The 22,036-nt window shown below is 40.8% G+C and overlaps 1 protein-coding gene across 4 annotated transcripts in view; it reads left to right on the top strand.

Annotated features, from left to right (window-relative positions):
- The window catches only part of PHACTR1 (phosphatase and actin regulator 1), a 549,001-nt gene that overhangs the window by 224,890 nt on the left and 302,075 nt on the right, over positions 1-22,036 (top strand). The window contains exon 1 of one of the 4 annotated variants that reach the window (XM_055323082.1): positions 18,890-19,049. The exons of 2 other annotated variants lie outside the window; for them this stretch is intronic. The gene's annotated coding sequence lies outside the window, so the exon portion shown is untranslated. Of the gene's footprint in view, positions 1-18,889; positions 19,050-19,469; positions 19,508-22,036 lie in introns of those variants that run through there. One more of the 4 variants, XM_055323083.1, reaches the window with a different exon arrangement.

The following is a 22,036-nucleotide window of genomic DNA, read 5'->3' as shown; positions in this document are numbered from 1 at the left end:
TTCCACTCCAGGCCCCTATGGGTTTTTTATTTTTATTTTTCGGAGCAATTAATGTACTATAAATGGCACATATTTAAAGTGTACAATTTGAGAACTTTTAACATAAACATATGCCTATGCTCATGAAACTATCACCACCATAGGAACCGTAGCCCTATGCCACACTCATGCTTCGTTTTAGTCCTACCAGCTGTTCCACACTAGCCTCCAAGCAATTCCTGGTTTGCTTTCCATCATTTCAATGCAAGATGAGCTTGCATTTTCTGCAGTTTTATATAAGTGACATCATACAATGCGAACTTTTTGGTTTGGCCCCTTTCACTCAGTATGATTATTTTCTGATTCATCCATGTCGTTGTGAGTATCAGCAGTTCAACCCTTTTTTCACAAAGTAGTGTTCTGTTGTATAGACGTGCCACAGCTTGCTTATCTCTTCACCTGTTAGTGAACACTGGCGCTGTGTCCAGCTTTGGTTATTACAAATAAGCTATTGTGAACATTCATGCACAAATCTGTATCAGACCCTCACTCTTTTTTTTAATTTAAGTAATTAACATATAGTGTATTAGTTTCAGAGATAGAGTTTAGTAATTCGTCAGTTGCCTATAATACCCGGTGCTCATTACATCAAGTGCCCTTCTTAATGCCCATCACCCAGTTACCCCATCTCCCCACCCACCAGTGTGTTCCCTAGAGTTAAGAGCCTCCTATGGTTTGTCTCTCTCTCTCAGATTTCGTCTTATTTTTTTTACTCTCTTTTCCCCTATAATCCTCTGTTTTTTTTCTTGAATTCTACATATGAGTGAAATAATATGGTATTTGTCTTTCTCTGATTGACTTATTTCGCTTAGCATAGTAACCTCTAGTTCCATCCACGTTATTGCAAACGGTAAGGTTTCAATTTTTGGATGACTGAGTAATATTCCATTGTGCATATATACCATGTCTTTATCCATTCATCTGTCGATGGACATTGGGACTCTTTTCATATTTTGGCTATTGTGGTCATTGCTGCTATAAACATTAGGGTACAGGTACCCCTTTGGATCACTATGTTTGTATCCTTTGGGTAAATACCCAGTAAGGCAATTGATAGTTCTTAGGGTAGCTCTATTTTTGACTTTTTGAGGAACCTCCATACTGTTTTCCACTGTGGCTATACCAGCTTGCATTCCTATCAGCAGTGTAAAAGGGTTCCCCTTTCTCCACATCCTCGCTACTATCTGTTATTTCCTGGCTTGTTCATTTTAGCCATTCTGGCTGGTGTAAGATGGTATCTCATTGTGGGTTTGATTTGTATTTGAAAAAATGTTGAGCATTGTTTCATGTGTCTGTTGGCCATCTATATGTCTTCCATCAAAACCCTAGAGGAGAACACAGGCAGCAACCTCTTTGACCTCAGCCTCAGCAGCTTCTTGCTAGACACATCTTCAACGGCAAGGGAAACAAAAACAAAAATGAACTACTGGGACTTCATCAAGATAAAAAGCTTTTGTACAGCAAAGGAAACAGTCTACAAAACCAAGACAACCTACAGGATTTGAGAAGCTATTTGAAAATTTCTTATCAGATAAACGGACTAGTATCCAAAATCCATAAAGAACATATCAAACTCGACACCTACAAAACAAACAATCCAGTCAAGAAATGGGCAGAAGACACGAACAGACATTTCTCCAAAGAAAATATACAAATGGCCAACAGACACATGAAACACTCAACATCACTTGGCATCAGGGAAATACAGACCCTCACTCTTTATCATTATATAATAAGCTTCTCTTAAAAACAAGATAAAAATAGAACACGTAGGAGCTGCTTTGTGTGGCAAAATAACTGAACTGGAACCAAAGCCAGTAGATACCAAAAGCTGTGACTCTTTCCTAGTCTGAGGTAATGAGTAGCCATTGAAAAATGCAGTTGTAAAGCCTTTCATTCAGATGTCCCTTGGTTTCTCCATGATTTAAGGAGAGATTGCCTTAGATAACCTGGCCAAGAAATCCCTGGCTTGCACTCTCTCTCCAACATTTATCAATGGTGTGACAGTCAACAAGTCATTGTCCTCCCCAGGACTCTTCCCTCATCAGTCAAAATGCCAGCCAACTCTAGACTGACTCATGACTTGTACCAATTAGAGGAAAGCAGGAGATTATCTAAGTAGTTGGATATTCTCATGTCACCCCACTCCTCTTTACTGCTACCCAATCGTGGTCACCAGGATCCTGGCATCTCAGAGCCACATGCAACCCCAGGAAGCATGTAAGAAATCAGAGACCCCATGAGTGGGGGGTGCCATGGTACCCCTGCTAATCACTGGCAGAAGGGAGTCCAGATCCATTCTTCCTGACATTTAGTACAGAACCCTTCCTCCTACATCAAACTGCTGCTTGTTGATTCTTCAAGTTTTATCTCCAACAAATGTAATGAATTAAATGAGTGCATTTTCTTTCCTATTTTATAATGAATTAGGGTGGCATGATTATGTCTCGGAATATTTACTATACAATTTGTGATCAAATCCCAGTTGCAGAAGTCCTCGGGACACAGAGTAACACCTCGCAACCTAGGTAGATGCTACAAGAAAAGAAATACTTTTGAGGGAGAGAAGCTGTAATATGAGAGGCAGCAAATAAATGATTCATTCCCCTCCACACCCCACTGTTAATTTAAGTTATAATTACCCAAACTTTAAAAATAAAACCTGAAAAGCATCGCTGTCTCTGCCACACAACAGCAAAAGCACACCCCATTGCATCAACTCAAATCACACATTTAACAACTGCTGTTTTAGGTTTCACTAATTAAGGAACGATTCTTTGTACATGCATTTCTACTGCAATTAAATAACTCACAGTGTAGGATGGAAATGTTAAGTCTTCTTAAAGCTGCTTTTTCTCTTTTGGTGTTAAAAGATGAATTTCTCCTGGAGACCAGAGTTCTAAGAGCTTTGTGTTTTAACTCACGAAAGCCTCAGTATATTGGTTTAGAGTGACTTCTTTAAAGCAACTTAAATTATAGGGTAACAGGCTGGAAGTTTCTCTTTAGGATAGTGAAATATTCAGTGGAGATAAAATTGCTTTATAGACGGCTGACCAGCACTCAGTTTAGAATTCATAATACATGTCAAACCTTGAGTGGAAGGCGGCATAATTTTTCAGTGAGCTTTATTGCTTGGGAGCTATGTGCTGCCAAGAAGTGACGAAATGCCCCTTTGCAGCCTCCCTGTGTCTTGTTCCTGTATGCAGCTCATGCTGGCTTTGCCATGTAAAAAGCAAACAGGTTGGAGATTTTTATGTTGATGATCATGTTTAATGTATCCCTAAGTGTTATGCTGGTTTATACCATCTAAGTTTCTCAGCCTGTCATGAATAGATCAATTCCAATATTTTAACATGCCTATCCCTCAATATGTCTCATTTGGACAGAGACACTTGATGTCTTCTCATTGCAGGTGCGAAGGTAGAAAAATTGGGACAGACTGAAATGATTCTAACTCCCGTCACCCAAGACAATGGTAGCTTCAAAATGTCTGTATAGATTTCCTTATGGCTGAAAGAGGAGGCTGGGGGCATGGCCTTTAGAAAGTGTTTGCATAGCAAGCATATAGTCTTCACTTGGATGTTATGTTTATTGGACTCCCTATAACACCAATTCCATGTGAGCAATCATTTGCTACTGGTGAGGTTCATGGCCAAGGCGACTTCCCATGCCAGTCCACCTACAGAAAATCTTGGGCACCAGTTCTTTTGGATAAACCTTTGGCTGGGAAAAAACTAAACCAGATCAGCAGTAAATGCCCCTTAGGGAAGTACCCCCAGGGGATGCCTGAGTGGCTTAGTGGTTGAGCATCTGCCTCTGGCTCAGGTCGTGATCTTGGGGTCTTGGGATCGAGTCTCACAACCCAGGGATCCCAGATATATTATCCTCTTGAAAGTAACCACAACCCTATGTTGTCATTACAGGTAGTTCCCCCATTTATAAACAATGAAACTTTTAGAAGTTAAGCAAAAGTTTAAGATCACACCTTGAAAAATGCCAGGCTTGGTATTGAAACTCACATAATCCTACTCCAGTGCTCAAGTGTTTAGCAACAAAGATCTGCTGAAGAAAGTAGCCTCGGAACTAATGGAGAGAGGAGTGACCCCACACAAATTTTCCTGACTCATAGTGAGATAAGCAAGCACATCTCAGGGCTTAATAGCATTTTCATTAAAGCATTTCAGCAAATACATTCAATCTTTGCAGAATCCTGATAATATTCAATTTAAAAAAGAGTATACATGCACCTAAATAAGTTAAATATGAATTTCCATATGACTCAGCAAGTCTACAGTTAGGTAGATACCCAAAAGAATTGAAAATGAGTGTTCAAACAAAAACTTATACAAGAATGTTTATAGCAGCATTATTTACAATGGCCAGAAAGTGAAAACACCCCAGATGTCCATCAAGTGATGAATAGATAAACAAAATGCAGTATGTAGTGGAATATTGTTCACCCATAAAAAGGAATGAAGTACTATTACAGCTATAATATGGCCGAATCCTGAAAACATTATACAAAGGGAAAGAAGCCAGACACAAAAGGCCACATATTATGCAATTCTGTTTATATTAAACATCCAAAATATGGAAACCCATAGAGACAAAAAGCAGATAAGTGGTGGTCAGGGGCCGGTACGGAGGAGGAAACCAAGAGTGACTGCTTGGGTACAGTGATTTCCTTTATGGTTGATGAAAATATGATGGAGCTAGATGTTGGTGATGGTTGTACAACATCATGAAAGTACTAAATGTCACTGAATTATACACTTTGGATGGGTAAAATGCTGAATTTTATGTTATATGCATTTTATCCCAACTTAAAAGAAAACATTGGGGTACCTGAGTGTCTCAGTCAGTTGTCCGACCTTGATTTTGGCTCAGGTCATGATCTCAGGGTTGTGAGATAAAGCCCCGCATTGGGCACTTCCCCCACCCCAACCCCCATTTTCACTTTAAAAAAAAAAAAAGCATAATGGATTTGCAGTAAGACATTTCATGAGGCATTTATCTGTAGGGGTTGATGAATGCACAAGGCACATGCTCTATCCTCAAAGAATCTAGATATGTTACTGTCTGATGAAATTAATTAACTAATTCCTGTTTTTCCAAGACCATGATGGTCTGCTTGAGTGACAAATGGTGTATCTAATCCAATAATTTCTCCACTGTGGTTGAATCGACACCAGTCAATGTGTGATGACTTGCAGAGGTTATAAAACATTTGGGGGGATTCAGAAGATCTGAGAAGCATGTGTACATTTCTATTTTCAATTATATTTAAGAATTTATGATACTATAAATCTGTAGAACTTTTATGCATCAAGCCTTTGAATTTTCTTGTTTTTGCTGGAACAATAGGGAAATGATAAAAGATGATTGTTCTCCATATTTAGATCCTAGGTCATTTTATGCATTATTAAGTTTGCCAAACTGCATGTGGGATTAATTGGAAACAATTGCAATATTCACACTACATTGCACCACTTCCTTTCGTTAATTAAGAGACATTACCCTCTGTTCTACAGATGACAAAAGGGATGGTTCTTTTTTTATTACCAGGTGGCAGCCATAGACAGAAAGGCAGGAATTACTGTGTGTCTGAGAACCAAGGAGATGAGAGCAGTCTGGAATTCCAGTATGGCAGCTGCAGGGAGAGATGCTGGGTCTAATCTCTTGGCTTTTAGGTACGCTTGATTCTAAGCATCTTATTCAATCTGCCCAATTACACTTTTACCTCTCTCTTTGCTAGGTCACAAAAGCAACTTGCCTGATATTGGAAAACATGTTAAAGAGGATTAAACAACAATGGAGTTAATTAAGAGTGTCACTTTACCATTCACAATTACATATCTATATTTAATTTTTTAATAAAAAAATAAATTTGGAAATAAAATTAATAAAAGAACATCCATATACATTTTTAGCAATAAACCTCTTTTAAAAATTATCCTTTATTTTGGGGCACCTGGGTGACTCAGTCCATTGAGTGCCTTTGGCTCAGGTCATGATCCCAGGATCCTGGGATAAAGCCCTTCACTGGGCTCCCTGCTCAGCAGGGAGTCTACTTCTCCCTCTCCCTCTGCATGCTGCTCCGCCTGCTTGTGCTCTCTCTCTCAAATAAATAAATAAAATCTTAAAAAAAAAACCCTCCTTTATTTTGAATTTAGGAGTGTTGGGGATGGTGTGTGTGTGTGTGTGTGTATGTGTATCTCTGTGCTTCAACAGATCATATCTGTGATCACATTATCATAAAGGAAATAGCAATTCAACAAATGTTTATCAGCTAGATGTGGTTAGAGGACAGAGGAAGATTCAGGAAATGGTGATGAAAGGGATATCAAAGACTTCATGGTGGCCTTTGAGTTGAGACTGTTTCTGGTCACTCAGGCAGCTCAGGCCCTCTCTGATTCGGGGACCTTTACATAAGCAGTTGACCCTGCCTGCATCACACTTTCCATTTCTGCCCCTGATTTCCATCTGGCTATTTCCCACATCACCTTTAGGTTCTCATATAAAGCCACTTCTTGGGCAGCCCTGGTGGCTCAGCGGTTTGGCGTCGCCTTCAGCCGGGGGCATGATCCTGGAGACCCAGAATCGAGTCCCACATCGGGCTCCCTGCGTGGGGCCTGCTTCTCCCTCTGCCTGTGTCTTTGCCCCTCTCTCTCTCTCTCTCTCTCTGTCTCTCATGAATAAATAAATAAAATATTTAAAAAAATAAAGCCATTTCTTCCAGGAAGCCCTCCTGAATCATTCTCCCAGACTGTTCAAGTCCCAACCCTATGCAGTGCCACAATTCTATTTCCTTTACAACAGCTCTTACCACATTCTGTGTTTGTAGCATGTTTAAGCTTATCTGCCCTCAGGCAAGATGATAAGCTTCATGACCACAGGTACTATATCCACCTTGCTTTCATTGTCCTTCCTGTACATTCTCCAGTGTCTGGCATGGTGTTAAATACATATTTGGCAAGCAAATGAATAATGGGGAAATGAAGAATGAATGATGAAGAAGATTTGAATATATCAGTGTTTCTAGTTAATAAACTCTAGTTCCTAAGAGCTTTCAGAAAAAGAGGAGTCCAATGTTTAGAAAATATTGGGTTAAGCAAAGCTAGCCAGGTTTATTTGTTGCAGGACTTCTTAGAGTTGAAATGCTAACGTAACCTCCAAGGGGAAAGGGGATATCGTAAAACAGGATTACCCACAACCATTGACTACACCTCCTTTTTTCAGTAGAGCATTTCCTAAAACCAGTATTCTGAAGAGAATATACTGATAAATGGTGCAAAAGACAGAGAATAAGGAAAGTGCATTGTCTAGTGAGTTGCTTATTTTTTTAAAGTAGCTTAGAGGCTGTGGACGTCAAGAGAAGAATTGCAACATGATGTCCAACATAATAGAGGGCTCAGAGGTTTGAAAAGGCTTTGCATACAGTACTGTAACCTGGTGGATTTTTAATGGAAGTCCCCTAGATGATTAAGAAATTTGTAATATTTCCAACTTTTAAATAAATCATGCCTATAAATTACCACATAGCCAGAGTAGCTCTTTCTGGTTGGATGCTGACTGGGGCTGCGCAATTTAGATCAGGATGGACCTGGAGGATATTATACTAAATGAAGTAAGTCAGACAGAGAAAGACACATACAGTATGATTTCACACATATGTGGAATGTAAACAGCAAAGCCAACAAACAACAAAAACAGAAACAATCACAAATACAGAGAACAAACTGGTAGTTGCCAGAGGGGAGATAGGTGAGGGAATGGGTGAAGTAGGTGAAGGAGATTAAGAGGCACGAACTTTCAATTATAAAATAAAGAAGTCACTGGGATGAAAAGTACCGCATAAGGAATAGAGTCAGTAATACTGTGATGACGTCGTATGGTGGCAGATGGTAACTACACTCACTGCACTGAGTAACACATAGAATTGTCAAATCCCTGTTGTACACCTAAAGCCAAAATAACATTGTATGTCAATTCTATTCCAATAACAAAAATTTTTAAGACATCCTTCATAACCCAACACTTTATTCCAGCTTCCCAATTATAACCTGAAGAAACATAACTATTCCTGTTACTTTTTCTGTGACAACACTGGTTGCCTTGTGACTTTCATATCGGTTGATGCTTACTGCATCAGGTTCTGCAGAAGAAAGATAAAAAGGCATGGTAAAAAAAAAAAGACATGGAAAAACTTTTTTTTCAATTTTTGAATGAGTGATAAATTAATGAAGGAGGAATATCAAAATAGATGTAATTAGAAAATTCCTTTAAAACCACAAACATGCAAGCCAGACATGCCTGGGTTTCTATCCTGACTGCAGAACCTACCAATTATATGACCTTTAGGAAGACAGACATACGCATTGCCAGATAACAAGGTGTGCACTCTCTGCCAATTCATGTAAACCTCACAATGACCCTAAGAAAAGGATGAGGCTCAGAAAAGTTTAAGCAAATTCAATATGTAGCAAGTGATAGAGTCAGATTCAAACTCTAGGTTATTTAATGACAAAGCCAATTCCTTTCCACCAGTCTGAACACTTCATGAGGACAGACATTACATCTGCTTTGTTTACGTTTGCGTGTCCAGACTCCGGCACATGGTAAGCTGTTAATAACTATCTGTTCAATGACCAAATGAATGTATGAATGTATGAGTGATTAAGCAAATTATCATGCTGACTTCAATATACCTTCTCTTTTTGGACCTTAATTTTTTTTTCTTCTGTTGGCTCATTATAGGTACTTAAAGTCTGACCTGAATAAGGATAGATAGTCCTTGGTCTTACGGATAGATAGTTCTTGGTCAAAACAGATCTCCTGCTCCAGAATATTTGGCCATTAGTAGCAAGGATGACTATGACAGTTAAGAACATTGAGGGTAAAAAAAAAAAAAAAAAGAACATTGAGGGTAAAGTGATCGCCAATTGTGGGTAAGCTGTCCAATGCAGCTAAGATTGACTAGATGGTTTGAAGCAATTCCTTATGACTGTAACATTAGCATGAAGATTGAGAAGTGTAGTTGTACAAAGTATGAGTTGAAAAGAAAGTTGGCTAAATGGAAGGAAGTGTAATTATAAAAAGAAAGGAGTGCATGCCAGTCAGCCATAATGCCTTGGGAGCAAACCCCATCTTAATGATTACCACAGGGTTTCTGGTGATGGTGTTGGCATTGGTGGTAGAGGTGATGACAAAGAATATCTAAGATTTGTCTACCCTGTGTCAGTTTTAATGCTAAGTACTTAACCAGAACACCTCCTTTCTCCTGACAATAATCCTATAACTTAGTCCTAATTTTTATCACTTTTTTAGACATGTGGACTTAGTAAAGATCCAAAGCTAAATAGCAGGGTCCATTTACACCCTGGTCCTCCCAATTCCAGAGCCTGAGCTTTAAACCCAATACTGTTGTGCCATAGGAGAATATAATATAGGCCATATTTCCATTCCAGTTAGGTTTTATTGCGTATTCAACATCAACATTTCATTGACATGGATCAGGAATTCAGGAAGGGCTCAGCTGGGTGATTCTGGTTCTAGTCTCTGATAAGGTTCCAGTCAGGCAATAACTATGGGGGCTGGGGATGGAGCATCTGGGAACTCTCTCTATGGTGTCTCCATCTGGGCTATGTTGGGCTTCCTCATAGGATGGCAGCTGCAGGGAAGTCAATTGTTCACTTGTCAGCTAAATGCTTCAAGAGTAAATATTCCAATTAGTAAGATGGAAGCTAACTTGTCCTTTATGACCTAGAATTATTTTCACCACACTGACTATAAGCATGCTCTAAGCTCTCCCCTCCACCCAGATTCACAGGAAGAGGAATTAGATTCCACCCCCTGATCGGGAAGTGGCAAGGTTCTAAAGAGTAGGTGGGATGGAAGACAGCTGTGTCCAACTTTAGAAACTGTAATCTGCCATGTAGAGGCTTTAGGATGGGTAAGAGGGAAAATACACACACTCAGTACTTAATCATTTGCTGGAAGCCTCATTTAACTTACACCAAGGAACTTTAGAAAGGGGGCATTGTAATCTCTTTCCATTTTAGAGTCGAGGAAACAGAAACTCAGAAATGTACCTGGCCAATGTCATTCAGCACCTGCTACACACCAGGCCACTTGACAGATGCCTTACCAACACCACCTCCAACTTACCTTTGATCTATGATTATCAGCATTGTTCACAGGAAGAAGCAGAGGCTAACTAGCTTGCCCCAGTTAGTAGGCAGCAGAACTAAAATCCAATCCCAGGTCTCTCCCTACTGTATCCTCCACCTTTTAAAACCTCACTCATTTACCCCATTATGCAGTCCAGTGTGTATCTCCCTCCCTTCTGTTGTTTTTCTTGGGTATCAATCCTTTTTGGATGCATGTCATCACATAACTTCCACATGGTGCTTTGGAGAGAATTGAGGGAAGCATCAAAACCACCTGCCCTCTGGGAAACTGCCTTTTTCTGTTTTCTCCCAAAGCTGTCATATAGACATTATGCTGAGCTGGCCAAAAGACAATTTGAAAAATGGCTTCGGAGATTGGCAGTCGTTCTGACTTGGCAGAGAGTGAGGTATTAACTGCTCTGTTATAGATTATGCTGGAGGCCTCCGATCTTTTTCTTGTCAGGCTCTGCCTGCCTTCTGGGAAGTCCTGTGTGAAACAGCCCCCTTTGCTCTGAACAAGAATCCTTTGACCTCATATCTTTCTTGTTTATGGTATCGTGGACCTTCCAAGAAACAGGTTGGTCTAAGTTTAGCAACCCTGGTGAGCTTAATATGGCTTTGGCAAGAAGATCCCGATACAAAGAGTCTTAGTTAGCCAAGAATAGCAAGGGACAAAACAAACTTGTTTTATTTTATGTTTTTAGTCATAATTTCTCTTTATTTTATTCTAATTATGGAAGTTAATATACAGTGTAATATTAATTTCAGGTGTATAGTATAGTGATTCAACACTTCCATGCAACACCTGGTGCTCATCACAAGTTATAACTCCATACCCCAGGAAACACATAAGGCAACTAAAAACAATGCATTTTAAAAATAATCAGTGGAAAGGAGAGAAAAAGAGAAGAGTGAAGGAGGAAGAAGGAAAATGAAGAGAGAAGGAGGGAGGGATGCAAAAAGAAAGAAGGAAGCAAGGAAGCAGAGGTTGGGGAAGTCAATCTCAGTCAATCTGAGAATGTGGGTCAACCTCAAGTTGGATAGAAAGAAGGTAAGTGAGGTAGAAGAAGAGGCGTTCCCGTGGGCACCGCCATCTCTCGAGCTCCCCAGTGCCATCTCTAGTATTTTGTTATTATCATGTCATATCTAATTATATTTAATATTAAGAATAAGGGGCACCCGGCTGGTGCAGTTGATTGAGCACTCAACTCTTGATTTCAGCTCAGGACATGATCTCAGGGTCTTGAGATTGAGCCCTGAGTCAGCCTGTGCGCTCAGCAAGGAGTCTGCTTGAGATTCTCTCCCTTCTCCCTCTCCCCTCCCCCTACTCACACATGCTCTCTCTCAAATAAATAAATCTTTAAAAAAATATTAAAAATAAACCTTTACATTAAATGACACAGACATTAGCCAATAGCTGATCATAGACATGATCTCCTGAAGCATGCACAACAACCCGCAATATCCTCATCTACTCTTTATGGATGAGGAAATTGAGGCTCTCAGTACCTCACCCTGCAGAGGCAACCCTGCTGCATGCAGTGTATTGTAAATCCAGCAGGTGGTGGTAAGGGCTGACAGCTGGGGGCATACAAAATACTTCCAGGATTGAGTCCATGAACAGGTTAAATTTTCCCAAGACTCAGTCACTCTTCCAGCCCCGGGTCAGACCTTCTAGCACAAACATCCTCCAAGTCTGAGGCTGTCCCAGGCTCCAGAGTCTCCAGAAACTGCATCAGTAATAGCTTTGTGTTGACATGAAGGCTATTATGCTGCTTATGTACGTGGAAATACGTATTATTTGAAGCATAAGTGTATTTTCTCTTCATTTCATTTAAACCAGAATTTATTAATCCCTTAGTACATGCACTATCATTTATTTACTGGTGTTGTGGAAACAAAATAAAGAAAACGATTAATAAACTTGAGTAGCTGACAATGTGATGGAAAAACAATATATCACAATAGAACCCAGTGAGCACAATCGCTGGGCACCCATGAGGAGCCATTCCTTGGCCCCTCCGTTTTTCTTTCTTAATTAGACTTTATTTTTTAATTTTGTTTATTTTTTTAAGGATTTTATTTATTTATTTATTTGAAAAAGAGAGAGAAAGAGAGCATGAGCAGGGGAAGGGCAAAGGGAGAGGGAGAAGTGGCTCCCCACTGAGCGGGGGCTCCACCCCAGGACTTTAGGATCATGACCTGAGCTGAAGGCAGACACTTAACTGACTGAGCCATCCAGGTGCCCCAATTTATTTTTTAGGGCAGTTTTAGGTCCACAGCAAAATTGAGCAGAAAGTACAGAAAGTTCCCATATATCTCCTTCCCTCCCACACATACCCACAGCCTCCCCATTATCAGCATCTGGCATCAGAATTACATTTGTTTCAACTGATGAATCACCACTGATGTGTTACTACAATAACTACATTGACACATCATTATCGCCCAAAGTCTGTAGTTTACTTAAGGGTTCACTCTCAGTGTCATACACTCTATGGGTTTGGACAAATGTATGATGACATGTATCCACCACTGTAGCATCATACAGAGTCGTTTCACTGCCACAAAAATCTATGTTCTATCTATTCATTCGTGCCACACACACACACACACACCCTCCCTAGCCCTTGACAACCACTAATCTTTTTACTGTCACCATGGTTTTTACCTTTTCCAAAATGTCATATAGTTGGAATCATACAGGATGGAGCCTTTTCAAATTAGCTTCTTTTATTTAGTAATAGACACCTAAATCTCCTCTATCTCTTTTCATAGCTTCATAGCTCATTTCTTTTTTTGTTTGGTTGTGTTTTTTGTTTGTTTTTGCAAAGATTTTGAAGATTTTAGTTATTTATTTAAGAGAGAGAGAGAGACAGACAACACAAGCAAGGGGGAGGAGCAGAAGCCGACTCCACGTTGAGCAGAGCCCATTGTGGGGCTCAATCCCAAATCCCTGAGATCATGACCTGAGCCGAAATCAAAAGTCTGAGGCTGGGCAGCTCCGGTGGTGCAGTGGTTTAGCACTGCCTGCAGCCTGGGGTGTAATCCTGGAGACCCAGGATCGAGTCCCACCTCGGGCTCCCTGCATGGAGCCTGCTTCTCTCTCTGCCTCTCTCTGCCCCCCCTCTCTCTCTCTCTCTGAATAAATAAAATCTTAAAAAAAAAAAGTCCAATGCTTAACCAACTGAGCCACCCACATGCCCCATTCAGAACTCATTTCTTTTTAGGCTAAATAATTTTCTGTCATCTGGATGTACCAAGTTTATTTATCCATGCACTTCCTGAAGGACGTCTTGTTTGTGTTTAAGTTCTGGCAATTATGAATAAACCTGCTATAAACATCCACGTGCAGGTTTTTGTGTGGACAAAAGCTTTCAATCCATTGGGGTAAATACCAATGGGTGCAATTGCTGGATTCTATGTCAAGAGTTTATTTTGTAAGAAACCATCAAACTGTCTTCCAAAATGGCTGTTTGGCATTCCTACCAGCAACGAATGAGTGTTCTTGTGGTTCCACACCCTCACCACCATTTGGTGTTGGTCCTTCCACTTTTTAAAGCCCTACTAAAACTGAATTATGTGGAAATGACTGGAGAGCCAGAAATAAGGCCAAAAATGATTCCAACCAACAAAACTAAATGTCAGTGCACCTGGGTGGCTCAGTGGTTGAGCATCTGCCTTTGGCTCAGGTCATGATCCTAGGGTCCTGGGATCAAGTCCCTCATCTGGCTCTCCACAAGGAGCCTGCTTCTCCCTCTGCTTAGGTCTCTGCCTCTCTCTGTGTGTCTCTCATGAATAAATAAATAATTTTTTTAAACAAGCAAAACAAAAAAAACCTGTCACATCTGTGATGTCCGTGTCACAGGGTTTCTCAGCCCTTCCTCAAATATGTCATATTCTTGCCCTGTACAAAATGCTATTAGGTTAGGCTTCCTATTTTCCCAATCCATAAGAATTAAAAGCATTAAACAGATAGAGACGATAAACTATAAGACAAGACACAAGCATTAGCTTGTTAATAAATAAATTAAAAAGCAAGTATGCGATTCTACATTTTTTTGAGTCATAACTGCACATCAACTCTCATAAATGGTGTTTATAAGAATGATCTTCAAATGATACATGCGTCCTGGTGTTTATAGCAGCATTATCTACGATATCCCAATTATGGAAAGAACCCAAATGTCCATCAACTAATAAATGGATAAGAAAGACATGGTGTGTGTGTGTGTATACACATATATATGTATATATTTATATATATAATGGAATATTACTTAGCCATCAAAAATAATGAAATCTTGCCATTTGCAGGGATGTGGATAGATCCAGACATTATGCTAAGTGAAACAAGCCCATCAGAGAAAGACAAATACCATATAAGGTCACTTATATGTGGAATTTAAGAAACAAAACAAATGAATATGGGGAGGGAAGAAAAGAGGGAGGCAAACCATGAAACAGACTCTTAATTGTAGAGAACAAACCGGGGATTGCTGGAGGAGAGGGGAGGCAGAAATAGGTGATAAGGATTCAGCAGGGCATTTGTTGTGATGAGCACCAGGTTGTATGTAAATGATGAAGCACTAAATTACACACCTGAAACTAATATTACCATCTATATTAACTAGCTAGAATTTAAATAAAAATTTGAAAAAAAAAGAGTACCTCAAAATACTTGTTGAAAGAAGGAAATAGTATTCAAGATCCCACAGCTATTGAAAATTGAGAAGTCCCAGATTTGTGCTTGCAGATTTGTGGTTGAAGTTAAATGCAATGTATGTAAAATGCTTAGCATAGTGCCTGATACGTAGTAGTGCTAATCCACATTGGCTGCTATGTAATGATGGTGATGGTGAGGATGGTGATGATATAACAAGTGGTTAGACAATAAGTAGGGGGAAATGGAAGGGGAAAGGCATTGGAATTCCTCCAGCTTTTATTGAGATCCTACTATGTTCCAAAGTGAATTCAAAGGTAAACAGTATGTGGTTCCTCTCCTTGAGGAAACACTTGTCTAGCATGTCACATAATTACAATAGACTGTGATAAATGTTGTACACATCTATTTATAAAAGTAGAGTGATAACATAGTTGAGGGGGCTGCTAATTTCGACTATAAGATTAAGAAAACCTACAGTAAATACTGGAGCTAGGCTCAAAGAATTTTACTGTTTGGTAAGAGGTAGTAGGCATTTTAAGATAGGACATTCCAGGCAGAGGGAACAGACTAAACAAAGGCATGTTGTCATGGAAATCACGGCACAGTCAAGAATGCAGACCATGGTAAAATCAAAGAAAGTACAGCCAGGAGATGAGCCAGAAAGTTCCCTGAAGGCCAGCTTATGATTACCTGATTACCTGGATATCACAGCTAGGAGTATGAATTTTATGTGGAAGGTAGCAGGTTGCTATTAAAGGTTTTAAGCTGAGAAGCTACATGATTAAATGTCTGCTTTCACCGTGTGCTCAAACTAGAGGCAGTATAGAAACTGGACCAGAGTGGGTAGAGAATGGAGGCAGGAAGCCCAGGCAGAGGCTCTTGGGATCTTCTGGGATATTGCAGAGGTCCTGGAATTGGAGAAGAGATGACAGGTAGATTCTACAGACTGAGTGGTCTGTTGGAAGGGCTCCAAAGAGCAGAGGGAGATATAGAAAATGCAGTGAAACATGACTCGAAGGTCCCTAACTTTGGTAATTGAGGCAACCCAACAAAGGAATTTTTTATAAACCTAAGATTTATTTTTTAAATTTTTCCTATCCTCTGGTGAGGGATATGAAAAAAAAAAAGCTGAAACCTTTAATATCTTTTTTTTAATTTAAAAAAAAATGTAAAGATTTTACTTATTTGAGAGAGAGAGCACAGGTAGGGGTGGGGCAGAGACAGAGGGAGAAGCAGACTCCCCACTGAGCAGGGAGCCCGATGTGGGGCTCCATCCCAGGACCATGACCTGAGCTGAAGGCAGACACTGATTGAGCCACCCAGGAACCCAAAACCATTTCAATTCCAAGCTTATTTGATATTTTCTTGCTCCGCCTAGAGAACACCACTTGATTTATGCCATAAAGCTAGAACCAAATGAATGCAATTTATTTTTCCAAAAGTTTCAAGTAGGGATAGACAAATACTACTCAAATTCCGAGCCCCACATGACCAAATACAGTCTGAAGTGGGACCATCCAAAATGACTAGGTGTGGCCACATGTGGCTATTGAGCACCTGAAACGTGGCTACTCATAATTGAGATGTGATATAGGTGCAAAATACATATAATTCATATCAGATTTCAGAGATTTAGTATGAAGAAAAGAATACAAAATAATTTGTGAATAATTTTCTATTGATTACATGTTGAAATAATATTTTAGATGTATTAGATTAAATAAAATATATTACCAAAATTAACCACTAATTTTTAATGCAACAACTAGAAAGTTTTAAATTACATATATGGCTCACATTGTATTTCTACCAAAGGTGCTGATCTAGGAAATTCAATTTTTGTGGCATCAATATTTAATGGTTATATACAGGCCAAGGGTACATTTTGTATTATCGCTTGTCTTCTCTTTACTGGGGAGAGTCTCACCAGTAAATAGAAAAACCTGATGCGGGATCCCTGGGTGGCGCAGCGGTTTGGCGCCCGCCTTTGGCCCAGGGCGCGATCCTGGAGACCCGGGATCGAATCCCACGTCGGGTTCCCAGTGCATGGAGCCTGCTTCTCTCTCTCTCTCTCCTCTCTCTCTCTCTCTATCATAAATAAATTAAAAAAAAAAACCTGATGCTTTCTATTATCTTACTATGTATCCTTATTTTCCTTAAGACAGAAGTAGTTACCATAGCAACTGTGGCAACATACTGTATTTACTACACCTAGAGGGGGTGAAATAAACAGACATCAATCTGTCATTCAGATTTACACTTTTTTTTTTCATGTGTAGCTGGTCTTTGCAAAACTGAGTGCTGCGAGTAGGAAACCTGACTTGTAATTCCTGCCTGTGTCACTGGCTTCTTTGGGTCTGTATAAGAAGGGTAATAATGATCCCGTGCCAGCTTCAGATGTGTGGACAGACACTTACAATGGACACTGAAAGTTATTCTTAGGGCACAGTATCAGTATAATGTCAACACAGTTTAATATAGTAATGGTATCTAATATTATGTCCAAAGCCAAGGCAGGTAGGAAGGACAAGGTAGTTTCCTTTGGTGGATATAGGTGAGGGGTGCAGAAGGAGAAACCAAATGATGGTGATCAATATTAATATTTGTTCACATAAACTTTAACAGTCTTTTTTAGGTACTTAACACATTCAGCAACAAGGCTCCACTGGCTGAGAGAAGATTGGGAGCCCAGAGCCCCCTCTGCATACTGGTCAGCCTGGCTTTGATATGGACAGAGCCAAGAGGCTGGAGTTTTTTATGCTGATCATCGTGTTGCATGATGCTTTCACTGTTATGCTTATTTGTGCACCTGAGTTTCTTAAAGAGCCATTTATTCATGGGCCCATTCTATACTTTAACATATTGGTCCCCCAATAAGTATCTCAGGGATGACACAGTGGCTAAGAAAGGAAAATTGGGATAGATTGAGACAATTCTTATCACTTTCACCCAAGACAGTGCTGGCTTCAAATTATATCCAGAGATATTTGCCTTAAAGATTTCAATTTGGTGGGAAGTAGAGGCTGGGGGAATTGCTACTTGCATAGCAAGCTTCTGCCTTTTGGTTGGATGTTATGCTTTTTCTGGGGGGGGGGGGCGCTGGGGAAGGTTTATGATGATCAGATTCAGGTGAGGGGAGGGGGATTGGCTAAAGACCCCTCAACCCAATATATCCCTTTGGCATTTCAGGGAACTTAGATATGTGGCAAAAGTAGAAACACTCCAGGTTTTTTTTATTTTATTTTATTTTATTTTATTTTATTTTATTTTATTTTATTTTATATTTTATTTTATTTTATTTTATTTTATTTATTTTATTTTTATTTTATTTTATTTATTTTATTTTATTTTTTATTTTTTTATTTTTTCACTCCAGGTTTTAGAGCTCCTTTGCACAGGTGTTATAAATCTATGCACTCTACCATTTGAAAACTCCTTCAGTTAATGTATCGCATCTACAGCCACCCTAAAAGAAAATCAAGGAAAGTGCTACACTTACATCTTGAGATGTTACACGTTCAGAAATCTCTGCTAACTCAGCATTGGCATTTAGGAGGTCCTCTACTCCAGAAGAATCAAACCAAAGGGAAATAAAAATGCCCTGCAAAACTGTAGCACACCCCCCACCCCCAAGGAAGTTTCAAAAAAGGATAGTGGTCTTCCCAGCATCTCCCTCTGGGCCTCTCCTTTCACTCCAGGGGGTGGGGGAGGTAGATGGGGGGGGACAGGAGGGGAGTGTGGGTTTCTGATCAGAACTCAAATAGCAGGGTTTGAATTATATAATGGAGCTGCTGTGAGTCAGGTGGCAGGCTCACTGAGTAATTCCTGCAGAAGGAGACAAACTGCATGTTAAAAAGCTCAACAAATACTTTAAAAAAAAAAAAAAAGTAAAATAAAAAGCCCAGGCCGTGAGTTCCAGACTTGCAAGCTGCAGTTTTCTCTGAATGTGCTCGCCCCTGAAACAGCTGGGCGGGCTCGGCCGGTTGCAGCCTCCTCCGCAGAGGCTGCTGCGAGGGCCAAGTGCAGGTCCGGGGGTCCGGCTGGATCACCGGGTTACTTTCTGTTTCATTTCGAAATGTTCCCTGCTTCTGGAATTGGTTGCCTCCAATGTCCAGGAAAACGCATGACTCCTTGGAGACTCCAGCCAGGCTTTTAAGAGCTGGGGCTTTGCGAAGGTAAGAGGCATCCCCCTGCGAGCCCGACAGCCAGAGGCAACCTGCTAACTTGTGGGGGGGGCGGGGGCTCGGAGCGAGGCCCGACAGACCGCTCCAGAGGGGTCTGAAGGTTAGCATAGGGATACGGGGGTCCCTCCCACCCACATGGGTGGCCAGCCGGCCCACGGTGGGTGGAATCGGTCCCCAGCCCCTGGGGGCTCCCTTGCCCCCCCCCATTCTGCCCTATGGAGGAGTTGATCAGCAGTCAGGGACTTGGCACGGGCTGGCCCAGGGCTGGGAAGGAAGGCAAGGGGCTGCCTGGCACCCAAGGGCTGCCTGGGTGGGTGCAGCATGTGTATTCCAGAGCCTGACACTTGAGGCTGTTGCTGGGCTGAGAAAGCGCAGCTATTAGGAAACCAGAAAACAGACCCAGAGGGGAGGATCTTTGCAGCAGCGAAGAGCTTTGGGAAATTTGTAAGGTAGGCGTTTTGAGTTTTATTTTTATTTATTTACTTACTTATTTCTTTTTTCTTTTTTTTTTTTTTTTTTGCGTTTTGAGTTTTAAATGATTTTATCGCCTTTCGTGTATTCGTTAGTTGGATTTCGTGGTTTTTAGGTTTTCCTCTTTTGGAGCTGCCAGTGTGGACTGGTTTGGTCTCTGGGTCTTTGGAGCCGGTTCATAGGATGTCTTGGAGTCCACTGGCGTTTGGGAGGTGGGTGCCTGGAAGTCACAAGACGTTGATGGGAAACTGGCCCGACGCTGTTGTTCAGATCAGGGGATTCACTTGCAAATCTCACTGCAGTCGGTGGAGGCTGCGCCTGGCCTCCGCGGAGGCGGGCAGCACTTGGGAACCTCAGGAAGTTTCTGACTTAAAGAGACAGGAAAGGAAAAACCGGGTCAGCAGTTGTTATTTGGGGGGAAATGGGCGCCTGGAGAAGTTGTGCATGAGAAAAGAGAAAGATGACCGGAAAATTGAAGGATAAGTACAGGTTTGGTGAGATCCCATCTCGGGCCGTGGCATTTTGAGGTTTGAGGCATGATGATCAAAATCAATAGGGCAATGGATACCAGCCCACTGGGCTTGAGTGAGAACGCTACGATGGATTCTTTTTCTTGGGGACTCCAAAGGACCTCGAGAAATAGGCTAGGCGTTAGTTTCCAAGACATCCTCTCTAATGACTTTCCTTTTTTGGCCACACCGAGGTGCTCTAAACAAAATATGGTGATGTTAGAGCCAAAGAGAAAACTACTGTAAAGAAGGTCTATGAAGAGTTATTCAAGTTTTTTGCTGCCCGGCACCCCTTCCCCATCTAACTTCCTGTTTTTGGTAAATTACCTGAGCTGAAGGTGTCTAATATAAACAGCTCTTTTGAGTGGTACAATGGTCCCCATGAGAGGATGTTTGGATTTCACAATAAAAATGATCTTTACTCGGTGGTTGTTAAATCTTTGAGACCATGGGCCACATTTGGGAACAGAAAATATTTTGTGGATCATGAATTTCTAGAGTCCTCTCTCTACTACGGTCCCATCACCCCCATCTCTTCCGTGCTCAACAAACACAACTAAATGATGACAACAGAACCCAAAGGCATAACATAGTGAGGTTGCTAATTAAAGCCCACGTTTGGAATATAGAGAAGTGTCATATTGTAAATGTTCATAATATAAGAGAACAGCTCATGGAGCCCCCATACACACCCCATCTGCAGGCCATGGCAGTCCCTGGAGAAAGCACTGCTTAAATAATTAATGTCAGCACAGCGAGGTCTTTTTATCCACATTTCCATCATTTGAAACCAATGGGAAAATCTGCATTTCTACACTTCAATAATATAATGAGGAATGAGATTCATAAGGAGGACCTCCAGACACCAGGAGATCCACCCCTGCCTTTCAGATCACAGAAGATAACATGGTACTCTGACTAGTTTTACTTCTGAGTGCATTGCCTTGCACTCCAATTCACTAAAATTTGGTAATCTGCCTAAATCGTAGTGCCCACATTTTCCACCCCAAGAAACAGGACTTGTGGTTTTTACAAAGGATTTTTGTGTTACTTTCAGTGTGAGGCACAATCTGGGAAATGCAGTTTGGATACCAATATATCAAGTGTGGATGTCCATTTCTGGGACAGTTCAATAGTTCATGTGACAGCTCGTCAGAAGGTATGAGATAGGAAGGCTTTTGAAAATCTGGTTCTCATAGAAATGTAGACACTTTGCTTAAAAGCGTAAGTCTTTTGTGTTCAGGCTGGCTTGGGTTTGCGTTCCAAATTCTTTGACCTATTGAGTGATGTCGAGCAAGCTTCTTGACTTTCTATGATTTTTTTCTTTCTCTCTCTCTTTTTTTTAAAAAGATGTTATTTATTTGACAGAGAGAGAGAGAACACAGGCAGGGGGAGCAGCAGCAGCAGGCAGAGGGAGAGACAGAAGCAGGGAGCCCAACGCAGGGCTCAATCCCAAGACCCTGGGATCATGACCTGAGCGAAAGGCAGAGCCACCCAGATGCCCCCTAAGCTTGTTTTTTCATCTGTAAAATTAAATAGTAACAGTACTTACCTCATAGGTTGTATGGGAAGTGAATAAAGTGATGTATAAGTAGAACAGCACATAGTACAATTCTGGCATAAGTAACATCTAATAAATAATATCTGCTATAATTATTGTTATGATGTGCTATTTAATGACCATGAAATAGTTGAGGATCCAGGTCATTTTTTTTTTCCTTTTAAAATCCCAGAAGGAATAATGTTGTGCAACTTTAGAACAAATTTGGGATCCTCAGAATGTTCTGGAATGAAGTTATTTGCATATCTGTTCCTCTGCGTGATGAGGCATCATTGCCTCCTGTATTGCACAGAAGAGACTATTGAACTAGATTAAGCCACAGAGCACATCAGTGGCAGCATAAAGGTCGGAGGAGGAATATTTGTCTCCAGAATCACTACACCCTACTCCCTGGATCACTCTAGTCCTGATAATCTCACTGGGGACCACACCAGGGC

The sequence above is a fragment of the Nyctereutes procyonoides genome, unplaced genomic scaffold, assembly GCF_905146905.1.
Source record: "Nyctereutes procyonoides isolate TBG_1078 unplaced genomic scaffold, NYPRO_anot_genome, whole genome shotgun sequence".
Lineage (NCBI taxonomy): Eukaryota > Metazoa > Chordata > Mammalia > Carnivora > Canidae > Nyctereutes > Nyctereutes procyonoides.
The sequence above is the reverse complement of the archived record's forward strand: the minus strand, read 5'-3'. Positions and strand labels throughout refer to the sequence as shown.